Source organism: Ambystoma mexicanum, chromosome 6q, assembly GCF_040938575.1.
Source record: "Ambystoma mexicanum isolate Mex_15411 chromosome 6q, UKY_AmexF1_1, whole genome shotgun sequence".
Lineage (NCBI taxonomy): Eukaryota > Metazoa > Chordata > Amphibia > Caudata > Ambystomatidae > Ambystoma > Ambystoma mexicanum.
This window is the reverse complement of record NC_090937.1, coordinates 194,781,108-194,800,491: the sequence shown is the minus strand read 5'-3', so window position 1 is coordinate 194,800,491 and position 19,384 is coordinate 194,781,108. Positions and strand designations below refer to the sequence as shown.

General features: G+C 45.8%; 1 protein-coding gene across 2 annotated transcripts in view; it reads left to right on the top strand.

The window, feature by feature from the left end:
• SUSD1 (sushi domain containing 1) overlaps positions 1-19,384 on the top strand; it is a 1,292,988-nt gene that overhangs the window by 1,015,171 nt on the left and 258,433 nt on the right. The window lies entirely within an intron of this gene.

Sequence of the window (19,384 nt, the reverse complement as noted above, 5' to 3'; positions counted from 1 at the left end):
CCTCAAAAACTACTAATCCCATTCCCAACCACATATGTACATTTTTTTAAAAAAATCTTTTTTTTTATAGATGTTTTGGGTTCGTTTACACATCCTTTCGTTGCGATCATATCACTGGATACCACCAAAACGTTGACCTTTACAGTCTTTTTAGATTATTTTGCTGTGGCCTGCATGTGATGTTGCCCACGTTTATACAGATGAATACTTGACCTTTCATGCTGGATGCAAAACGGCACGGGGACTATTGAAAGTGGATCAAGGATGAGGGGCCCCCTCGCAATAGCAACTTCGAGCAAATTTACAGGGCCTCGAGGCAAATAATAAACATCGGCAGGAATCCCGCCTTCCAACCACATGGCTCCTGGACGCCAATTCTTAAAGGGACAGGCATGTGCATGGCACTCAAATATGCAGTAGGCGCTGATTTGTGCAACACTTGCCCTCAAAGCCCGACCCTCCTACTACATGCAGAATTGGGGACGCCTCATGTAGGGGTGCCTAGTCACGAGTGCTGATGGGCACTAAGTGCATTTCAGTGTGCTGCAAGGCAGTTTTCTAAATGTGGCCCTTGGCTTGCTATTAAGTCTGGCCAAACCTCTGGCCAGCCTTTTTTGCGTCTTGAAGAGAATTTGCACCGCAATATTCGTATTTCTGGTGGGACCTGCCAGCCGCTAATAATGGTGCATGAACCAGTCCTACGGGTTCGGGCACGGAGGGTTTTGTTGAATTTGCAACTAAGGGTCAAGGTCTGCGATATTCAGTTTGCTCGGGGAGGTTCGGGAGCCCCAGATAAGGACCAACTAACCTTCTCATTGATTTTTGTTAGGATGTTGTAGCAGGGGCTCAGAGCGCAAGCACACAACTTGTGCTTTAGAGAACATTTGTTATATTCCAGAGGGGTCTGGGGATCTTTCTTCACACTGCATTTCACTTGAAGACTTTTTGGTCTCCGTTTGGCCCCTTTTGTCTGTTTGTGTATTTATTAGGCCCCCTTTCTCATCTTTTCTTTTTTGCTCCAAAACTATTCCCCTGTTTTTTTTTTCCCAGTTGTTGTTTCCCATTGTCACCCAAAAATTTTGAAAAACCTAAAACAAGCCCATTTCCCTTTCGCGTTCTGTGGCAGGTCAGAAGAAGGAGACAGACTAGATTTTTGCATTCTCTTGTTAGTTTCATTTAAAATATGAAAACCCTCTCACCTTGCCTAAACTATGGGTTTCCCCACCTAACGAAACCTAACTGGGTTGCTCGTCTGTCAGTTGTGAAGTCCAAAAGTAATAAATAGTCTGTCCCCGTCCAAATCTTAACTAGTCCGACCCTACCACTGGTACAAAACAACTAAAGTCCAGCAGAATGACTCCCTTCACCTGGGGCTGCTTTCTCAGCAAGTTTCCATCAATACAGTGTCTTTAGATAATTCTTGGCTATTACTTGTATCCGTTCATTTAATTAATTCCCTTGGGAGATTCTTCCAATTCTCTTGGCCTCTCTTGTCTTTTCAAAATGCTCTTAAAAGGCATTTCTTTTCCTAGAGCTTCTTTCACTCTTGACTTTTTTCACAGGAACTTTAAAGTGGGCCTCATTACAAGTTCGGCAGTAGCCTTGCCCGTAAAACCGGCAGGCTGTTGCTGAACTTGAGAATTATTCCGCCTGGCAATGGGGAAATACAGGGGCATTACAGCCCTTGCAGCCACTGTATTTCCCCATTGCCGGGTGTCGGTAATAATCCCCATTCCCATTGAGCCCCCCCAGGGGGGAGTCCAGATGCACCGGCACCATTCAGAATGGTGCCGGTGCATCTGACATGCTCTGCTCGCAGGTACTGGTCTGCCCGCCAGGCCCGACCTGGTGGGCGAAAAGGCACCCGCGAGCAGAACTCGTAGTTTGCTGGTCCGGTAACTATGTTACATGCAATCTTACCAGTACCGTAGTTACCGGACCGGCAAACATGTAATGAGGCCCAGTGTCTCTTTATCTGACATCCACCTTGTATGAGTACTGTGAGCAATCTTATTCTTCTTAGAGTTCTCAATCCTCTTATCACTTGGCTTTTCACTGGGGTAAGTATTATGTACCCAGTGATGATTCTCTCTTTTTATTATTCTGCTTCTCCATAGGACGAGTATGATGAACCCAGCATGACTCTCACTCTTCTGTGGACTTTGTGTCTTACTGGGACGAGTATGATTGACCCAGTGATGTTTATCACTCTTCTATTTACTTTGCGTCTCACTTTCGATTAGTATGATTGATGCAGTACTGACTCTCACTCTTCTGGTTACTTTGTGTCTCACTGGGACGAGTATCATTGTCCCAGTGCTGATTCTCACTCTTCTGGTACTTTACATTTCACTGAGGCAAGTATGATTGACCCAGTGATGATTCTCACTCTTCTGGTTACTTTGTGTTTTACTGAGACGAGTATGAGTATAGTATTCGTTATACTCGCTCCCCTCCCCAGGTCTCCCGCTCTTCCCATTACCTTTGTGGTTTTGGGATTGCATCACCGGGTAAATAGGCCACCAGCCGGTACCACCTGTGAAAAATAATGATACAAACTGTTTTTAAATGACCAAGATAAGTTGATTAAACGTTTGTTGTCAATGACAATTCTTGTAACTAATGGCATTCTGCTCGGACAAATGCTATCTAGACACTGCACACTATTGAACGACTTTCATGCGTTACAATGATATGTAGATGTAATTTTGGATATAGGAGACCACCATGAAATAGTAGTGGCATCACAAGCAGATTATACTTACTCGTTACTCGGATTACGAGGACGAACAGTTGCGCGAAGTTCGTGCATAAGCACCATCATTTTCCTCAACACGGACCATGTGAGGCAGGCTGCCCTGAAGTCTGGCAGCTCGGTGATGCATTGCGGTCGTGGCTCGCCTTCCGAAATGTAGGCCACGCATCCCGAGTTTTCACAGCAGCAGCAGTTCTCCTCCTCTGGTGGCATTAGCTTGCACCGATTGCATGTGCACCAGGTGGAAACACCGTCCATGCGACTTGGTCCAGTATCTTCATCCGTTGATTCTTCCTGCCAACTGCCGTCCGAAGCCCCATCGTTTTCGCGTGTTTCCCTTTCCAGTAGTTCCTCCTCGGTATACTCGGGCTCGTACATGTACGGCATTATTGTAGCCATTGTGTGGTAAACAAACTAAAATAATTTATAGCGATGGTACAGGTGTTCACACGGGCTACAAGCGGCAAAGGTAGCTGACCCAGAGCACAGAAACGAGTCACAGAATACTCAAAGTAACACAGAGAGAGGAATGGAATCGAAAATCTACTGCTGTGTGTTGTGAAACAGTCTGTTTATACTTATTGAGGAAAGAGGCGTCTTGCCATTTCCATGGCGACACGTCGTTAGCTGAAGCGCAGCGATTGTTGGCACGGGACGTGCTTTGGCGTTGTGAAATGGGCGGTACGTGTCTGCTGATGACAGGCTCAGAGGCGGGGATATGATTTAGTGCCACAAAAGCAGGTCAGCCAGGGCGATGGGGCAAGTGATAGGATTATCACAAAATGGCAGTGCCCTGGTGCCTGTTTTCACGTGCGTTTAATGGACGAAAACTTGGGTAAGGTCCATAGGAAATGTTTCTAAAATGGAGTGACTTAGGCTTAAAAACACATGGCCGACCCGTAGGAACAATAAAAAATGTTCACCGAACCATTCCTTTAATGGGTTTTGGGTGATGACTTCACCCCTGGATCTCCCTCATTTGGGCTCGGACTCGTCTCAAATGTTGGCCTCCCTCCACTGGGTTCCCTATGGCTTTCAATAAGTCTTCTATTGTTCTCACAAATGTCTGTTCAACAGTTTGCTGTGAACCTCCCTTTCCCAGGTTCAGGTGATCAGCTTGATAACGGTTGACCCATGGGTCCCCCTCTTCTGGGCGCTGACCCTTCTCTGACAAACGCGACAGTGTTCTTCTCCTGTTTTACAGTGTCTCTTGGTTTCTCCCTCCGTCAGGCTCGGATTCCCAAAATGACCAGCGGGACAGTGTACTTCTCCTGTCCTCTCCTTAGCGGGGTTCACTCCCCTTGGCTTCTCAATGGGCCTCATTATGAGGTAGGTGTTACGCTCACCTGGACCCCACAGGGGTGTCGATCGGACCCGGACAGCTGCGGTCTCCGTCAATGTGATGCGTAGTGCAGAGATGACTATCTGGACTGGCCCGCCTAGTCTTGTCTGCTGGACCCAAAGAAGTATTTTCCTGCAAGTGGAGACAGGGATTAACCACCTGTGGGTTTTAGTGATGGCCTCCCAACTGTTCTCGCTCTCCCCCACTAATCACCTCCGATATCCCCTTAGTAACCTCACCGTATGTTTCTAAAAGATGAGCTCTCCATCCTGCGTGTCTTGCAGGGGCGCGTAGATACCAGTTACTTCACTGGTTTGAAGGCGTTGGGAGAGTTCCGGTAAGCATTGACTCTGAAGTCCCAGGCGAGATTGGTAAGTATCAAGTTCAAAGACTTCAATGTGCCTGATGTTCACTCTTGTCCCCTTCCTTCCTTAAGTTGCAACTGAGTTTGTGAGAAGAAGGTCTCGTAGCTGCTGCTGGCGTTCAGGTAAGAGTCTGTGTTACCCAACGCTGTCCGGTAACTATTGCATGCGTTAACGTGTTGTTTTTCTCCCTCTTTACATATGCGGCATATGAAGATATGGAGAATAATACCGCCGATGGTAAATCAGGTAGGTCTATGGTGGTAAGAGGTATTTGTTGATTCCCTTGGCTCACCTTGTTATTCTTGTGCCCCTAGGTGCCGGAGTACGGCGAAGAAATGATGGAGACAGTGCCGGATCGAAAGATGCTGGGAGAACTGGTGAGTATGGCGCCGTGCTGGAGCTGGCGAAGCGACGCTTGCAGGACTGATGTACTTTCCAGGTCGGGAGATGAAATGGATCTGAAATCAGGTGAGGAATTTGAAATAAGTTCGTTTTCTAACCTTGTCCTTTTCTTCTTCTTTATTCTAGGAGCTCCGGATTCGAGGCGGGCGTGGCAGAAGACTGGATGCTGGCTGCAGGCACGCGGGCGTGGCAGAAGACTGGATGCTGGCTGCAGGCACGGTGAGAGTCACGCTGCTGGATGCAGAATAACATGAAGCATGTGCTGCTGTTCGGGCGTGGTTTAAATAGCCTCCAAAGTATTCCCAGGAAAGAAGTTCCCCAGGACCACACCCGAGTAAAAAATAGTCCCTGTAGTAAAATAGTCCCATCCAGGCCTCACGTTGGCTTGGATTTATTTGCCTATGGCGCCAGGACTGATTTTTATTATGAGCCTGGTGCCTACGGCACCAGGACGGAACCCAGACAGCCCTAGCTGGGGCTGCTGGGGTTTTTGTAAATGTCTGGATGCCTGCTCCCGGGGCTGATGGGCTTGATTCGGATGCCCGGGGGTAGGCATCATGACAGCACTCGCCCCCAAGGCCCCTTCTAAAGTTGTTCTTCCCCTTGGCCCTGGTTTGTCTGGGACTTTCCGATGGAATTTCTTCACCAACCGAGGTGCATGAACGTGGTCACTAGGCTCCCATGACCTTTCCTGTGGTCCGTAACCTTTCCAGTCGATTAAATAAAAAAGTCTTGATTTAACCAACTTAGAGCCCAGGATATTCTTTACCTCGAATTCAGGTTCTCCATCTATTAGGATGGGGTCAGGTGGTTTGGCAAGTCTTGTCCCGGGTTGAACTGTTTTCAGAACATGAAAGACAGGATGGATCCGCATATTAGAGGGTAATTCCAACTTGATGGCCACCGGGTTGATAATGGCCTTAATAGTGTAAGGTCCCAAATACCTAGGATTAAAAGTCTTGAGTTCCTTTTAGAGGTATGTGTTTTGTAGCCAGCCAAACTTGATCCCCAATCTGATATCGTGGAGCATTGCTTCTATGTTGATCAGCATTTATCTTATATTTCTCTTTCGCTTGTTTCAAATGTTCTGTTGCCTCCTTAATGGCTTGTGTAATAGTAGAGTGTAAATGACTAGCTGCAGGCATTTCTAAGTGCTGAGGCGAATCGAGTTCTGAGGTTCGAGGGTGATGTCCGTATATGGTATAGAAGGGGCTTTGTCCGGTTCCAGAATGTACTGAGTTATTGTATGCATATTCGGAAATCCATAAAATATCCTTCCAATTGCTTTCGGTCTGGTGCAGCATGCAACATAGGTACTGTTCAAGGGTCTGGTTGGTCCTCTCCGTCTGACCATCGGTCTGGGGATGGTGACTGGTTGATAACCTCACGTCGATTTGAGCCAATTGACATTTCTTCCAAAATTGTGAAACGAATTGACTGCCTCGGTCAAAGACCAATACGGAAGGAAATCTGTGTATTCGAACAATGTTTTCGAGGAACTCCTTGGCCAAAATTGAAGCGGAAGGTAATCCTTTTAAAGGAATAAAGTGGGCCATCTTGGAAAAAAGATCCACAATAACTAGGATGGTGTTAAATCCATTACATGGAGGTAGATCTGTAATAAAGTCTAAAGACAAGGTGTGCCATGGTGTAGGTGGAATATCCAAAGGTTGTAAAAGGCCAACGGGTTTTTTCTTCTGGTTTTGTTTTGGGCGCAAATGCCACAAGACATCACAAATGACTTTACGTTTTTTCGCCAAGTGGGCCACCAGAACTGTCTCTTAATTTTCACTTCAGTTTTTGCGATACCTGGGTGCCCTTCCATCAGGGTGTCATGGTAATTGGAGATGACTAGTTCTTGTATTTCCTTGTGTGGTAGAAATAGTCGTCCTTGATAGTAAGGTAGGTAATTGACGACTGAGTAGTCCGGGCCTTTCTTTACCCAGTCCTGCAGGGTTGCTGGATCGAAGAGTTGTTGGATTTTTGAATGAATATCTTCTAGTGTCTGTAGAGTAGTTATGCCAAGAATTCTTTGCTCGGGAATTATTGGCACCGTTTCCGGGTTTGCATATGCTTCTCCCATCCCTATTCGGGATAAGGCATCTGCTTTGTCATTTTTGCGGCCTGGTCGATAACTGATCACGAAATCGAATTTGGCAAAGAACAATGCCCATCGAAGTTGTCGCGATGATTGGGCTTTGGCTGTTTTTAAATACTGCAGGTTCCGGTGATCAGTGATTACGGTAATGGTATGCCTGGCACCAAGAAGGTAGTGCCGCCAAGCCTTAAAGGCGGATTTGATAGCTAATAGCTCTTTATCGGTAATCGCATAGTTTAACTCAGGTGCTGAGAACTTTCTGGACCAAAACGCTACTGGATGAAGTTGACCGGTTTCAGGATCCTTCTGGGACAGGACAGCTCCTATGGCTAAACTGGATGCATCAGTTTCTACTATGTATGGAAGCTCAGGGCGTGGATGCTTTAAGACAGGTGCTGATGTGAATTTTGCTTTCAGCTCTTGGAAGGCCTTTTCAGCCTCTTCGGTCCACAAGAAGCGTTTGTTTTTTCACAAAAAAGTGCTGTGATGGGGTGTACAACATGGGAGAAGTCCGGAGTGAATCTGCAGTAGAAATGAGCAAATCCGAGCATGCTTTGTACCCCTTTGACTGAAGTGGGTGATGGCCACGTGAGAATTGCATCCACCTTTCGAGAGTCCATTCGGACTCCCTTTGGAGTCAGGATAAATCCAAGAAATTCAACTTCCGTAGCATGAAAAACACATTTTTTCCAATTTTGCATATAACTTGTGCTGGCGTAGTTTCTCAAGGACTGCACGCATGTGCTTAACATGGTCTGATTCTGAGGAGGAGTACACTAGAATATCATCTATGTATACAACGACACAGACGTCAATGAGTTCACGAAGGACATCATTCATAAAATACTGGAAGGCTGCTGGTGCATTGCACAACCCGAAGGGCATCACCTGATATTCGAATAATCCGTACTTGGTGCGAAAGGCAGTCTTCCATTCGTCGCCTTTCTTGACACGTACCAGATGATATGCCCCTCGGAGATCTAACTTAGTGTAGATACAAGCATCCTTTACTTGGTCTAGTAATTCGGGGATCAGAGGCAATGGGTATCGGTTTTTTACCGTAATCTGATTTAATGCGCAGTAATCTATGCACGTTCTAAGGTCACCTTCCTTTTTTGGCACGAAGAATAAAGCTGAGGATGCAGGAGACTTGGAAGGACGAATAAAGGCATTAGCAAGGTATTGGTCCAAGTATTGCCGTAGGTGAAGATTTTCAGGTTCTGTGAGGGCATAGATTCTACTGCATGGGGGTTGTGCACCGGGTAGGAGGTCGATTTGACAATCGTATGATCTGTGAGGAGGTAATATATTGGCCTGTTCTTTTTGAAAAACATCCTGAAATTCTTGGTATTCCTGAGGTAACTGCACGATTGGGTTAACGACTGTAGCCAGGCCTTTGTTCAAAGTTTTCTCCGGGTAACAGGTGTGTGCACAATCCGGGAAGGTTATTCTCTTCTCTCGCCATTCTATACAAGGATTATGTGTTTCCAACCATAGCATCCCCAGTATTATCTGGAACTGTAGGGCTTTGATTAGATCAAACACAATAGTCTCTCGATTCCCATCTTGACTCAACAGTGTCATCTCTGTAGTGGAATAAGTTACAGGCCCCGAGGCAATCTCAGTTCCATCAACTGTGGTGATGACATCCTAAGTGGTCTTTTTGCAAAGAGGTAGATTCATTCTTGACACCAATTAATGGTCCGTATAGTTTCCTACGGCCCCGCTATCTATGTATGCCCTTACTGCGTGCATACGTGATGGCTGCCTGGGATCAAGTAGGACCATTGGGATGATCAGATGCAAGGTCCGAGTGTCCTTCTTTAAGCTCGGCAAGCGGACCTCCACGCTTGTCGGGCGTGGTCGTTTCCCGAATCAGGCTCTATGTGGCTTTTATCAGCAACTCCTACCACCTTCTTGGGTGGTTTTGTAGGGCAATCCCGTAGAAAATGTCCTGAGGTTCCACAGTACAGACACAACTGCATCTGTTGTCTTCTTTCTCTTTCCTTTTGAGTTAAGGGTCCTTTAACCCCCCCGATCTGCATAGATTCAGATGCATCTGTTCCTTTGAGGACAACGTTGGGTTTAACCAATACACGATTCTCGAACTTAGCTTGATCAGTCTTTCGGTTCTGAAGTTGGTAGTGCTGGACCACTAAGTCTATAAATTCTGTGCAATCCTGAGGTGGGTTCACAACTTGAGCCAAGACGTCTTTGAGTTCTCCCCGAAGTCCACGATGCAACAATGTAATTCGTTTTTACTCCGGCCACCCGGTTTCCACCACCAACCTATTGAAGGTTGCAATATAGGTTAGCAGATCCTGGTACCTGTCGTAAGGATAAAAGTTTTTTGTCCAGGGCTTGACCCTTTGAGTGTCTGGCGAATAGTTTTTCCATGCTCGTTTGAAAACCCTGAAAATCCCGGAGAAGAGGATCATCCTGGTTGACGGAATGGACCAATCCGCTGCACTGCCACTAAGATATGACAATACAAAGGCTATTTTGGCTTGGTCATTTGGAAAGGCTCCCGGTCTGCATAAAAAGTGCAAGCGGCATTGGTTCATAAACACGGCAAACCTTTTGGGGTCCCCAGCAAAGCGTTCGGGTGGAGCTAACAGAATATTTCCTGGCAAAACCACTTGCACAGGATTGCTTGATGAAACGGGGGTTGGGCTTCTCCCATATCCAGGTAGGGACGTTTGCCCAGCTTGGTTTTGCAGTAGTTGCCTAACCAGATCATCAGTGCGCTCCTTTGAGACAATCAGTTCTCTCTTGGGGGCATTAGTCTCTTGGTGAGCGGCATATACTTCCGCCCTAAGTTCCCCCAATAATTGGGCCAGTTGGTCTGTTTCCGAGGTTTCCATAACACCCGGGTGGGTATTTTTAGAAAGGCTTCGTGTTCTGTTACGCTCACCTGGACCCCACAGGGGTGTCGATCGGACCCAGACAGCTGCGGTCTCCGTCAACGTGATGCGTAGTGCAGAGATGACTGTCTGGACCGGCCCGCCTAGTCTTGTCTGCTGGACCCGAAGAAGTATTTTCCTGCAAGTGGAGACAGGGATTAGCCACCTGTGGGTTTTAGTGATGACCTGCCAACTGTTCTCGCTCTCCCCCACTAATCACCTCCGATATCCCCTTAGTAACCTCACCGTATGTTTGTAAAAGATGAGCTCTCCATCCTGCGTGTCTTGCAGGGGCGTGTAGATACCAGTTACTTCACTGGTTTGAAGGCGTTAGGAGAGTTCCGGTAAGCATTGACTCTGAAGTCCCAGGCGGGATTGGTAAGTATCAAGTTCAAAGAGTTCAATGTGCCTGATGTTCACTCTTGTCCCCTTCCTTCCTTAAGTTGCAACTGAGTTTGTGAGAAGAAGGTCTCGTAGCTGCTGCTGGCGTTCAGGTAAGAGTCTGTGTTACCCAACACTGTCCGGTAACTATTGCATGCGTTAACGTGTTGTTTTTCTCCCTCTTTACAGATGCGGCATATGAAGATATGGAGAATAATGCCGCCGGTGGTAAATCAGGTAAGTCTATGGTGGTAAGAGGTATTTGTTGATTCCCTTGGCTCACCTTGTTATTCTTGTGCCCCTAGGTGCCGGAGTACGGCGAAGAAATGATGGAGACCATGCCGGATCGAAAGATGTTGTGAGAACTGGTGAGTATGGCGCCGTGCTGGAGCTGGCGAAGCGACGCTTGCAGGACTGATGTACTTTCCAGGTCGGGAGATGAAATGGATCTGGAATTAGGTGAGGAATTTGAAATAAGTTCGTTTTCTAACCTTGTCCTTTTCTTCTTCTTTATTCTAGGAGCTCCGGATTCGAGGCGGACGTGGCAGAAGACTGGATGCTGGCTGCAGGCACGCGGGCGTGGCAGAAGACTGGATGCTGGCTGCAGGCACGGTGAGAGTCATGCTGCTGGATGCAGAATAACACAAAGCATGTGCTGCTGTTCGGGCATGGTTTAAGTAGCCTCCAAAGTAGTCCCAGGAAAGAAGTTCCCCAGGACCACACCTGAGTAAAAAATAGTCCCTGTAGTAAAATAGTCCCATCCAGGCCTCACGTTGGCTTGGATTTATTTGCAGCATGGTCTGCATGAGGTAAGTAATGTCTATGAGCCTGGCGCCTACGGCGCCAGGACTGAACCCAGACAGCCCCTAGCTGGGGTTGCTGGGGTTTTTGTAAATGTCTGGATGCCTGCTCCCGGGGCTGATGGGCTTGATCCGGATGCCCGTGGGTAGGCATCATGACAGTAGGTGGTAAGGGATTACCGGCACCGGTAAAGATACCGGTGCCGGTAATCCCTTACCACCCTATTCCGAGGTCCCTTAGCCGGTCCCTTCTTTAACGCCTGGTTTTACCAGGCGTTATGGAAGGGACCCGTTAAGGGACTTCAGAGTTAATAACGGTACCGCAAATTGTGGTACCATTATTAGCTCCATCCCCATTGAGCCCTATGGGGGCTCGAATGGGAATGGGGAATGGTTCCCAGAATGGGGACTTACCGAGTCCTCCAAGGTTGGAATGACCCAGTAAATCCCTACTTCGGGAACCCGGACCCGGAATGAGTGCTATAAGCACCAATGCTACCTCCTACCTCGTAATGAGGCCCAATGTCTTTTCAAACAGTTCATAGTGGACATCGCTTGCCTTTGTCAAAACATTGTTTCTCAGGACTTAAGACTTTGCCCCCTTCACATTAGCACCCCCTCTTCTGGGTTTACTCTTGCCAGCTTCACATTCACTTTCACTTGTTATGTTCATGGGATTCACCTCCCCTTTTACTTTCACCATGCAGGTTTCACTTCTCTGTTTCTCAAGTTTGTGGATCAAAGTCTTTCGATTGTACCAGGATTTTACTAGACATTCCGTATGACCACTTTGACCTCTTCTGGCAGCTCTCCTACAGCCTTCTGCTTTCTGCAGTTTTACTCAGACGGGATCGACCAGAGTCTTTCGAAGTGACACCCACATGGTGCTGGTTCCCTCTGCAGCTGTTCTCCCCTCAACACTTTTACAGTTCTTTCATAGTTCATTGCAGTTCAAACTTGCCACTTTGCGTTCCTCAGTCAACACAGACTGGCTCTTATCGGTTCTCCCCTCGACTCACCGGCTGTGATTGACCGCTTGGCTTTTCACCTTTCCTGGAGTCAAGGCCGGTACCATAGTAGCAGGAGTTTTCCTCGCTCCCGCTTATCAGTGTGAATACCCTCTGTTTACCATTGACCTCTGCTGCAAGACACTTGTGCTATTGTACACAGTCTTAGGGCCTCATTACACGGTAGGCAGTAAGGGTTTACCGGTACCGGTAAACCCTTACCGCCTTACTACGAGGTCCCTTTGCGGGTTGGTACATTAACGCCTGCTTCTAGCAGGCGTTAAAAAACGAACCTGCAAAGGGACCGGGGTGCTAATTACGGTACCGTAATTTGCGGTACCGTAATTAGTGCCTTCCCTATTCCCATTATGCCCTATGGGGCAAAAATGGGAATGGGGAAGGGCAATGGAGGAAGGAGGAATTACTGCCTTCCCAACCTTGGAATAGGGCGTAATTCCCCTTTCCTCCAAGGCGGTACCGGTAAAGTACCGGCATGAACCATGGCACTAATTAGGCTCTCCTCGCCACCCTCTAATTTCCTGCTATCTTCCTCATTCTCATGAACTGCCGTGCCTGCTTAGCCGTGCCGTCTGCCATGCTCGTACTGTGCTCTCCCGCTCCACCTTTTATCCCTGTGGGAAAAGGGAAGGTCCATCAGATGTGTGTGATTTAAGTCAATTGCCTGACTTTGCCTGACGCTCGTGTCGGAACATATCACAAAAACACTTTTATTACAAGTCCGGTGTTTTCTATTTCAGGGAAAAGTGTTGGTGTCGTAAAAGGGGAGAAGTAAAGTTTCTACATGTTTTGCATGGTAGGATGGGGATAAGGTGTTATCAGAAATCATAATCTTCGTATTGGAAAGGGGAGAGGTGAAATGGTTAGTGTATCTTTTAGGACGGGATAGGGATTGTGAAAGGGCAGGGAATGACCAGGATGGAGAACAGAACATAGGGGATTGTGGGAACGATAGTGTTTTATCTGAGCCTGTCAGGAGTTCGGGAAACAATAGAGTGATATGGAGAACTGTTGGAATAATTTGGGTAGAAAATAGGAAAGCAAGGCTTTTGCGATAGGTAGTTTCTGGGAGCAATGGGAATTGGGATCCTATGGGAGTTGTTATCTACAGAGGGGTTGTTGGATTTCGGAAAAGGAGGTTCATCGTACAGGAGGGAGGGATGTTGAGATGTAGGCAAACAACCTATAAAAGGTTCATAGACCTCATCTTCCCCGTCCCTTTCTCCGGTATAATACTGCGCCTCTCCTGGGGTATCCCACCACCCTGAGTATAACTGCAGGCTCCCCCACTGGTCCACCCCCAGGAACTGGATCCAACAGCGATGGCCGTGTCCTGGCCACCTGAATTTCCAGAGTCTTACTGGGAGAAACACCCTCAGGTCTCTCACAGTACGCACCCCACTTTCATGCCAAAGGTTCTGTCAGAATTCCACCTCAACAAGCCTTTGGTGTTGCCTGTTTTCTTCCCGAATCCTTCCACGAAGGGCGCAGAGGACCTTACATTCACTGGAGGTTGCTCTTGCCTTGAAGTTCGATATGGCACGCACAAAGGGTTTTCAATAGACTTCTCCATTGTTTGTGAACTTTGGACCTGTGAATCATGGGAAAGCCTTGTCCAAGGCTTCTATCTCAAGGCGGCTACCTGGCTGCATCATGCACTGTCATCGGCTGGCAAATTGGCCTCTGCCGGGGCGTCTGAGAGCCCACTCCACCAGAGCGATCGCTGCAACAACACGATTCCTTTCTGGTGTGCCCCTGCTCGACATCTGCAGGGCTGAAACTTTGAGGTCCACGCAGACCTTCACAAAGCTCTACTCTGTCGACACGGATTCCAGGGAGGAGTCCAGAGTCAGCAAGGCAGTGCTAGGCAACCTGTTTGCTTGAGGTGAGTCTGTTCCAGGGGTAAGTTTTAATTGCTTCTGTTTAGCCTTGCCACCTCCTGTGGTTGTGTAATGTTGTACTGTTGTGTATTCGTTATTCATGAGCATGTGAATCCATGCCAGACCCCATGATGGAAAAGGTTTAAGTTACGTACCTGTAACTATTGTTCTCCAACCTGGGTCTGGTGTGTAGTCACATGCGAACCTTCCCTCCGGCCCCTCTGCGGTTCTTCTTGGTGTTACTGTCACTTTAGGTGTTTACCAAATCTGAAGATGGCTGCCAGAGGCATGGCTTAGGGAGAGGACTGTCATTGGATGGGAGCAATATGACCCAGAGGACAGTGATTGGTTTAGAAGCGAAATACAGTTTTAAAGTGAAAGTGAAACAGTTTTTTCTTTTACCAAAGATTCCCAGCCTGATGACAGGGAATATTCATGAGCCTGAGAATCCATGCTGGGCCCATGCTGGAGAACAATAGTTACAGGTAAGTAACTTAAACCTTCCTCTCCCTCAGGCTATCTGCATGAGAGCCAGCCTCAGACTGGGGCAAGGTACGCTGGGAAGGTGGTGGATGTTGGGAGGGAAGGAGTTCACTGCTGTATATCTATTATCATTAGCACCCAAAGATATTCATGGACATTTTCTGACCTTGTCCTGCTAATAAACTGACTGTGACAAGAAGGACAAGCTGCCAGAGCACCTCAGAAGCTAATGGATACCTATGATTTGATAGGTGCATGCAGGATCAAGTACCCTAAAGTGAGGGAATACTCATTTGATTCCCCCCGCCCATGACTCTGATTCCAGGAAGACTGCATTATGATTTCAGATCGATTGATCATTAAAACTGTATCCGGAAATCACTAACCATGCAAATGTTCTATTGGTTAAGGGGACTGTGGAGCACAGAGAAGAGGTTATGATGTGGTTACTGAGCCATGTATTACTGTGAGATAATCTATATATAGTTTTGTTTGGCAAAATGACTGATTATTTCTTTAGGGACAATGTGGGCACGTTGGAAATATGTGTTACATGGGATGCCTTCAAGGCCACAATTAGAGGTGAGTTTATAAGCCATACTGCTTATGTGACCAAGAAAGGTACCGTAGAATAAAAGGCTCTGGAGTCACATCTCCATCAGGCACAAAACAGCAATTTTTCCACAGGGACCTTGATGGGTAAAACAAAGGTAGATAATTTAAAGAGCAAATTTGACCCAGTGAGTTCCATGGCGGATAAGGGGATTGTCTACAGTAAGCCATCCTTTTGGTAATACGTAGAAGAGGGTGGAAAACTCTTAGCCCGAAGACTGAAGAGGATGCCTCACCAGTGAACAATAGCTGGCATGGCAAATTATTTTTAGACGTTGATTATGGACAAATAAGGTTATCCATGAGAAATGTAATGATTATTATAAGGGGCTATATTCTGAACCAGGGTCCTATGATGAATCCTACAGAGTCCTCACAGAGACCTTACCTAAAGTCTCCTCCGAGGTCGACAGGGGAAGGCCGTCGCTACCTGATCCAGACCCTAGGGGTGGTATTAGCCGGGAGGATCACCTGGAGCAGAAGGTTCCCAGCGGAACAGGAGGACTCCGTTGGGAGGGACGCTGTATTTTCCTTCCTCAGAGGAGGAAGAGTCAGTAATGGTGGAATATGTAATGGATTGCTGTCGGAAAGAGCTATTCTTTCTCAAAGCTTTTTATCCTGATGGTGATAAATCAGCAAAACCATTCAGTAAAACCTTTTAATACTCTTTTTAAAAAGGTGATTAAGGGTAGAAACAAATTTGGTAACAATTATCCCATTAAAAGGAGTGAATTGAACATTAGGGACTTCAAGTCACACAAGGTCAAAAGTACTGGGACGAAGAAGATGGATGTAGAGGGCCTATATTGCAAGCTGCAGGGGAATAGGGTTAATGACCCACACCCGAGGGAGACTGGGAGGCATAAAAGGCCCCCTCAGTGACAGGCCGTAGAGGAGAGTAGCATTAGGAGGTGAAGTGGTTGCAGTAGGTTCGCATTGCAGTTGCAGCTGAAGCAAAGTAGAGACACCGGAGCCGCCATTGTTTGAAGTACGCATGCTGGTTCTGAGAGGGTCTCTTCTTTCAGAGACCTTGTTTGCAGAGGTCGCGCAGCGGTATGCGTTATTTGTAAAAGCTTTCCCCCTGAAGATCGTGGTTGCAGAAGTCGCGCAGCGGGAAGCGTGAAGTTGAGAAGCCCTCCCCCAAATAAGACAGGCTCTGGTGGCAGGCGAGCACCAGAGAGCCTTTGAAGCACGGAACGCTCCTGTTTTTATCAGCAGGCCAAGGAAAAGCGAGTGAAGCAGTTTTCTACGCCGCCGGGTGCAGAAGAAGCAGACAACCCGAAGGCAGGGAGGGGAGCGGACCTGCACGTCAAACCTGGTGAGCTCACTTGTTTATTGTGACCCCGGAGTGCTCTGTAACAGCCCGCTGGCCCAACCAGGGCATTTTGAATATCAAACTAATAACAAAAGAGCAAAGTGGCAGAAACAGAAGTATTATGTATGTTGAACTGATGTGAAACAGAATGATAATTATTTTGCATACCAAGCGGATACGAAGTGGAGAAAGTGGCAATATGAGAGAGGGGCAGGCAAGCCAGCAGAGTATCATTTTGGTTATAAGAGTCAGAACCATTGCCAACCACACGAGGGGGGCAATATTGCTAGAAATAAATATAAACAAGTATTTCCAAAGCCAAAAGAGTGCAATAACACATCCAGTTAAAAGGAGCCAACATTGCCAAAGTCAAAAGGGGGCAATTAAGAAGCAAGTTGTTTATAGACCCTATTGTCAGAGGAAGAAGGAAACAATAGGGGGAGTTGACCTAAAAAGCATTGCCTAAGCCAAAGAAGAGCAGGAGTGAGAGAACACCAGTGTCAGCCCTTGCTTAATACAAGACAGGGAAAACAAGAGTGGCGGGAAGGCTGCCCTTCTGTCAGGAGATGTTCAGGAGGAGAGGAGCATAACCTGCATTGCAGGTGGCAATCGAAAGTGTGAAACAAACAGCACCAATGTGTCTCCTGGTTTCCCTGAAGAAGTAGTCAAAACTAATGTTGCGAAGAGTAAGAAGACTTTATAAGTTGTGTGAAGTAGAACTGTGCCACAGAAGTACTTGGTGTAGTGTTGGTAGCTGTATTAGTCCTGGCAGGGAAGTGAACCAGGACAAAGGGCCTTGTATAGACCTGGCAGGTGAGTGGACCAGGCAGAAGTCATTGAAGTACTGTGGCATGGTTAAAAGTGTTAAAGAAGAAGTGGTCAGCCCACCAAAGCTCATGGTGAATTGTTGTGGAATCATCCTGGCAAAGTAATATTGCAGATGCAAGTATTTTGTGACCTGTTGCAGAATTATTCTGATGGATGTAATTTTGCTGATTTTTTATTGTTGTTGTTTTGGCTGGGAATGTTTTTCCAACCTTTCAACATTTTACATAATATATAAAAAACAAAACAAATTTCTTATTTACAATGCAATAAAAAATGTAAGTCCTACATTTATCATCAAACCATAAACATTTACATGTTTGAAATAAAATAAAATAAAAAAAAAATCTATTATAAAATTATAACTTTCGTGATTATATAACATAAACAAATTACAATTCTTAATAGGCAACAGCCGTGCAAGGGAAATTATTAACTGTGGTGTTTGCCGAGTCATCTTGCTCATAATCCTGCAATTTCATTACATTCAAATAATTGACTGTTGCATAATGAACGGATTTCTTATTCGTATTAAACACGATGAGCCACAGTTGATCGTGCGTGCAATATAAACGTCCCTTAAAGTGTGGTTTAAAATACTTACATCTCATTGATAACAACTTAGCACAATCAACTATCAGATGTCTTAAGGTTTCTCTTTCTGTGTGACAGAAACGACATTGTGTTTTATCTTGAGACAATAGATTACGTTTGCATAATACATATGCTGTTAAGCAGAGATGAAGCCTGAAACGCAGAAATGCTGAACGATCCTGCGGACTAGGTGATATTAATAGTTAACGAGCAGGCTGTCCATATTTTTTTAGTTCAAATGGGTTTTCTCTGAATTTCTTATATCGTAAACAATGGACACGTGTCAGGCTACAGTCGTACTCCCACAATTTCTGCTTCACTTTATTTGGATTGTCAAGTAGCACCTTAAATGATATGTCTGCATCGTGCAGCAATTTCTGCGCTCTCATCCTCCATCTTTTAATGAATTTGTCATTCGCTTCCTGAGACATATATGTTGCCATTAAGCGAATTAGGCAATTGTTATGATCATCCATCAGTTTTCGGTACAATGTACGCCATTTTCATTTGTACATACCATGTAATGAAATTAGGCCTAATTCATACCGAATTAACGGAAGGGGCTCCAGCATGGGTAATTGTAGAATTTATTTCCAGTATGCACCCTCAATCTTAGACCAGTATGAGTACAAATGTTGCCATCTTTTGGTTTCTGTGCCATATAAAAGAATTGGCATCATCTTTTGCTTATAGTTAACTATTAAAGGATGTATGGAAAATTTACAAAATTTAGCTCTAATGATCCTGGCCTGAGATATAGCTGTATGTAGCTTGATTTGTTTACTTTCTTCAAAAGGTGTATCTGAGGGTTGGTTGCTTATTATTACTCCCAAATAGAGATAACTTGTAACCACACTCAGGTTGCTTTTTGTATGTGTTTCATCTCTGTTTTGGGTTGCCGAATTGCATGATCTGTGTCTTAGTCACATTGATGGATATGCAATTTCTTTCCGAGTAGTCATCAAGAGCTCTTAACATTGTTTTAAGACCTTGCAGTGTTTTCGATAAATGAACCATGTAATCGGCATATAGCAAACAATTAATCGGAACTTCTTTGAGTCTTGGTGCATCAGTAATTGAAGTTTTGTTGATACTGATAAGCTGTGGAAGTATATATATATTTTTTAAAGCAGTTGTGTGTCCTCTCTGCCACCAGCGGAGAGATAAAAGACTTACTGGACATTCTGAACTATTGGTCAAGTCCAAGTGAGAGGCTTACTGGAGTAAGAGGAACTTTAGTGGGACTTTGTTTCAAGACAGGATTTCCTTATTCCTTTGAACTGTTGGTTGAAATCCTGATTGAATCTGGGGAAGGAGAATTCAACAAGGTTACAATGAAGAACAGTTATCAGGCTTTGAACATAACTGTTAATTTTGTTATATCTGAATTTTCCACAAATTATCCTTTTGAGTTTGTTGTATGTACAAGTGAGAGGGACAGAATCCCTTTGTTACATTGTTTCCTTTAGTTATTTTGATAAGTGGGGAAATCCTCTTTAGGGTAGGGATAGTGAGGCGTTTATCAAACCTTTTTGAGTTTAATAAAATCGCATCTTTTGAGAACCCTTCTCAAAGTTGTTTGCCTCACATTTCTGACCCCTCAC